Genomic DNA, 6,000 nt, shown 5'->3' on the forward strand with positions numbered 1-6,000 from the left:
TTTCTATAAGTCGATGGTCTCTTGAATACCAAGTTATGGACAGTTAACTGTATTTGATCGCAATTGCACCCGTGCGCAGCTAAGATGTTGGATCGTGTTTGATTCATGTTTTATGAGCTGTTTAAGTCTGCATACTGGCGTGTTATTAATCTTTTAATTGCCCTCCACATGTTATAAGCTTGCACTTGGTCGACTCAACCTCCAGGATTAGCAACTTTAGGTACATCGATATGGACAATTTACAATATCAACAATGGCAGACATTAAAACGAAAGTGACTATTTATAAATATTACATCCGCGGAAGTAACCTAAGTAAGTATAACGCATCACCAACGAGTCGCAATTAAATAAGCCCAGACAGGGAGTATCTCGAAAGGCACTCATTAATTGTTGCATACCGGTTTGTCAGCGGGAAAAGATGGCAAATATGTATGCCAGCGCATGAGATTGATTGATTGATTTAATCCATAAGATCATCAGTGGACAACATTACTTCGTTGAATGTTTCTTCTTCATCTGCAAGTGTATTGAAGAATATTCAAAACAAAATGAGGCATCAATAAATGACGTCACGCTTCAAAGTTGGCAAAGTTCAGCGAAATGTGACGATCCAAAAGAAATTTCCAAAATCCTCCTTACAAAAAGTGTAAAGTAGGGGTGAGGTAAAGGGGTTTGAAAATTGACAAATATTATCTGACGTAGTTTATACACGATACCAAGCATAATCACGAGACTACAAACCAACCTCCGGGTAAATTTGGCAATTAACTTCTCGATTGGGGGTAAAACCACTGTCCGTCAATCTGAATACCACTAACTAACTGAAGGTGTCCAATCACTGTCTGTCTGGGAAGCTTCGAATAGGTGAAGCCATAAAGATAAAACTGTCTGATAAAATGTTACGTCGTCATCAGCCTAATGAATCTCGTCAATCTTTGCACACTTTGCTATATGAATAGAAAATTTTCAAAAACGATGCATCACAAAACATTCTCATCGAAACATGACGGTTTGCTTTTCGGTTCAGTCTGAATGAAATGTTGTCCATTTTTTGCTTACTTTTGCGGTGAATTAATAATGATGATTGATTCCTGGAAGGGTTTTACGTGAGGAGATGGCACAGAATTACTAATATAAATCTCAATGTGGCATTGATATAAAACAGTATATTTAAACATTTTTTCTTTCTTTGAACTTCTCAAAAAATTACCCGAAAATTTCTTCGCATTTCTTCCTCAAGAGCTTTACTTGAGTTTGACTTGAGCCATTCCAACTCTTAAGGTGAAGATGAATCGAAGCCAAAGTTCAAATTTTCAAGAGCACGGATCTGGAGAACCAAACATCCGTTTGAGCTGAAAACCTAATCGATTGGTCATCACCAGCTGATGACCAATCGATTAAGTTTTCAGCTTAAACGGATGCTTGGTTCTCCAGATCCGTGCTTTTGAAAATTTGAACTTTGGCTTCGATTCATCTTCACCTTAATGAGTTGGTTCCATGCGTCTCTTCAAAAAAAAATCTTTAAAATAAACTTCTTGTGCAACTTGATTCTCAGAAATACGCCAGAAAATACGATTAGAATTTTGACAAAGAAATATACAAAATTTAGAGCGCATCTTATTTTACCTTACCTTGTTCACTAAACATGGTTGCAACCACGAACAAAAGGTAGGAGGGATCTTTAAATTCAAAACGTCCTTCCAATACAGCGGGGTTTAAATCTAACTGTCACTAAACGTGGCAAAAATGGAAGAAAGAATATTTATCCGGAATGTGCACTTTATTCCAAGGGTGAAACGGTTAATGCGAAATGACCCATCAGCTCGATGTTCTAGACAAATTTTCCGAACTTAAATTTGAAGCAGCCTCTAGCCCTGGCTCTTTGATTAAAGTAAGGAAGCAAAGAGTGTCACCTATCGTAGTCAGTTGATACGAATTTGTGAGGATTTAGGCAGAAGATCTTGAACTCTATTGGGGAAATCAAGGTTTCCTTCCAAATCGCAAAGAAGGTGACTGTCGCGTTGTGCCGGAAATTCTTAAAGATCACGAACTTCTTCGCAAACATTTTGAAGAAAAGAAGCACAATTTTTTTACTTATGACGACAAAACTGAACGTATGTTCAAATTAATCTTGGAAGGTCTCTCAAGTGACTATAGTCACCTGAAGAGATCAAAATTGGAATAAATGATTTAGTTGGATTTTCTTCAGTCTACGATTGATGTGTTCGTAACCGACTCTAATCAGCTTTGTAGCCAACTGGTCATTCACGCTGATTTTGATTCTGATCATGTCCCTGTTACATTTCAAAAATTCCTTGGAGCGATTCTCAATCCTATCAGCTTCAAATTCAATTATTTTTGAGCCGACTGGAATACATATTAAATATTCATTGACAGTAATCTTGATGTTAGCATTTCTTTGCAAACAAAACTTTATATTGACCATGCTCTTGGGGATTTTTTTTTATTTCCATACAAAGTGGGCCGAAGGGTCTCTGATTTTCATGAAACTTTTTCCACAGGCAAATAATATTTAAAAAAAATAATAATAATCTTATTTGTTCCATAGAAAAGAAAGAATCCCTTTTCAGTGTAATGAAAAATTGAGACAGAAACAGTTTTTTTCAGTTTTTCTTAGCGGTGTTATTTTTCATGAAAAATATCATCCATTCCGACTTATACTTCGTTAAAACCAATCCCATATCTTTTTTCAGATGTTTTAGAAAATTTGCAATTGTTTTGATAAAAAATATTTGTTTTTCCGATGCTTCGATTGAAATATGGGTTTTCAAAGAAAAAGCTTATATGGCCATTTTCCACAAAATTGGCCATAATTCAAAAACGAAAAAAATTGTACATTTTAAAAATTTCAGCGAAATAAGCTTATGAAATCACCTTCTCAAAAATATATTTTCGAAAATTTTCCACTAATTGGAACATAGCTTTCCTGGTTTTTCTTTACGAATTTTCTCAACGGTGGAAAATTTTGTAAAAATCTGTTTCCAGTTAATTTTTTTTTTATTCCTGAGAAAAAATGCTTTCATTTTCATAAAAAAAAAACTTTGTTTCTACGATGCTTCTTTCTTGAGTTATGATTTTTCAAAGAAAAGGCACACTTGCACATTTTTTACAAAATTGGCCATAACTCAAATACGAAAAAAAGTACATTCCAAAAATGTCAGCGATTAAAACTTATGAAATCATCTTCCCAAAAAAAAATTTTTTGAAAATTTTCCGCGAGTTGGAGCATAGTTTTTATGGCTTTTCTTTACGAATTTTCTCAATGGTAAAAAATTTTGTGGAAAACTTTTTCCAGTTAATTTTTTTTTATTCATGAGAAAATTTGCTTTCATTTTCATAAAAAAAACTTTGTTTCTACGATGCTTCTTTCTTGAGTTATGATTTTTCAAAGTAAGTAGTGTCAGGGGAAAACAAAAAAATAGGCGACCCTGAATTTTTCTCAATTTTTTTTTTATTCATATATTGATAAGCCCTGCCTGTGGAAAAAGTTTCATGAAAATCTGAGACCTTTCGGCGCAAACCCGTACGGAAATAAAAAAAAAATCCCCTCTTGAAATATTGGCTTATTCCATTGTTGAAGCCAGGGACATTGCAATACCAAAATGTGAAACAAAGTTCGAATCCGTGATCATAGACGATGATCTTAAACTCTTGATTCGTCTTAAAAACGTGAGAAGAAAGCAATTTCAACGCACTCGCGATCCTGCTATGAAAATGATATGGCAGGATCTGCAAAAAGAAATTAAAAATAAAACGATTATCTTAATTAAGATACATAAATATTGAAAATTAAATTTCTCAATTGGACCATGGCTCTAAGCCATCGAAAATCATTTTTTCAAAGGCTGTCAAAAAACTCCTATAGTTTTAAAAAATGTGTCTATATTGATAACTGGTCATCTGTATCTGGAGATATTCCAAAATTCCTTGGGGGACCGACGGGAAGCCATGACCCACGTAAATATCTCAGCACATTCTCAGCGTATTCATTAATGTGAGTATGTTGTGAAAAGATGAAGCAATTTGGTGCAGCCGTCTTTGAGTAATGAGAATTTCTGTTTTTGGTACTACTCTGGACAAATGAAGATCTTGTAAACTCTAAAACACGTCTTATCGTAATTTTCAGATTTCTCCAAGAATACTGGACCGATTTGTATGATTTTTTTCAGAGTAGCTCCTTATTACCTGGCATTGTATGATCCACATTTTGTTTTTTTGATAAATTGACCAAAAACAAAATGGCCGCCAAAGACATTTTATATGGGGAATATCGGTCCCCCAAGAAACATCGGAATATCATTAAAACTAGATAACCGATGATTAATATCTATACGGATTTCTAAACTAGAAGAGTTTGTTGAGATATTGTGGAAAAATGGTGCAAATATATCGAGAAACAAAAATGATATCGTGATTTGAATGTTTTTTTATCAGTAAAAAATGAAGCTGCCGGTAGAGGGGTTAATAATTCGTGCAGGATTATCTGAATTTATCTCCAAGAATTCTTGCAGAAACTTTTTCAATGATTGGCTCAGGAATTCCCCCAAAGATTCTTCCAGGTATTTGTCAAGAGAATCCTCATTATGTTTTTTTTTTTCAAAGATTTCTCTAGAAAATCTTCCAGAGACTTCTCCAAGCATTCCTCTAGAAAAATAGGTAATGGTATTCTTGCAGAGATGTTTCCAAGGATTAATCCAGGGATTCCACCAGGGGTTACACTAGGACAACTTCTTGTAGGATTACCCCATAAATTCCTTCGACGATGCATTCAGTGAATTCCAAAGGTAGTGTTCTCGAAATTCCTTTAGGAATTATACCGGAGATTTATTCAGGGAATTGCAACGGATTGCTCCAGAGATTCTACCAGGAATTTCTGAAGGGATTCCACCTGAAATTTCTCCTGGGATTCAACAAGCAATTACTTCACGAATTCCTTAAGAGATTCTTCAAAAGTTTTCTCCAGAAATTTTCCTAGAGATAGTTTTAGCAAAATTGCAAAAAAGTAATTTAAGGATTTTTATAACTACAAAACTATTTTCACAAACTCACAACTATTTTTACAATTTTTTTTTAAGTGAAGGGATACTAACTTTTGCAGAAAGTCCTTCCATGAAGAATTATTTGGAGAAATCCGTAGATAAATTCCTGGAGAATTGCTTGGAAGGATTCCAGGAGCAATTTAAAGAGGAAAAATATTTTAAAAAAATCCCTGTGTGATTTACGGAGGGATCTCTAGAGAAACTTCTTGGAGAAATCCTGGAAGAATCTTTGATTAAACCTCTGAAAAAAAATCCCTGGAGAAATTCTTGCCGGAATTTTTGGTGGAATACCCGGAAAAATCTCTGGAGGAATTCCTGAAAAAAATCCCAAGGACTACTTTTGGAGGAACCATAAAATTGGTTTTCTAGAGTAATCTCTGAAAAAAATCCTGAAGAGTTTGCTGGAAAAATTTCAGAAGAATAGCCTGGGTAAATTACTGGAAGATTCCTTGGAGACATTACTGGAAGAATTACTGTAGAGATTCTGCTGTCTATATTTTTCTGGAAAAATCCCTGGAATAATCCTTGGAGGAATTCAAGGAGAATTACCTGGAAAAATATCTAGAAATTTTACTAGAGAAATCACCAGTGGAGCTTTATTGGAACAGGTCTATAAAAAACGGTTGTGATACAAAGTTCTTCCTGAGGAAATCTCTTGAGATTTTGATTTTTGGGAGTAATTTCTTGCAAAATTATTTGAAAAATCCCTGAAAAAAACTATAGAGATTTGGAGAAAATTATGAATAATATAACGACCTACTGGGTGGCAATACAACGTTGGCCTGGTCAGCTAGTACCATTTTGATTCATATTACGGAAGCTCTTAATTGGACACTATTCTTTGTGTGGGAAACATTTCACACGAAATGTTTCGATTTTTGCCGTTCCAGAGTTTGCATTTTCGAAGCTTGTTTTAATAGGCATGTTCTATGAATATC

This window comes from Aedes aegypti, chromosome 2 (assembly GCF_002204515.2).
Source record: "Aedes aegypti strain LVP_AGWG chromosome 2, AaegL5.0 Primary Assembly, whole genome shotgun sequence".
Lineage (NCBI taxonomy): Eukaryota > Metazoa > Arthropoda > Insecta > Diptera > Culicidae > Aedes > Aedes aegypti.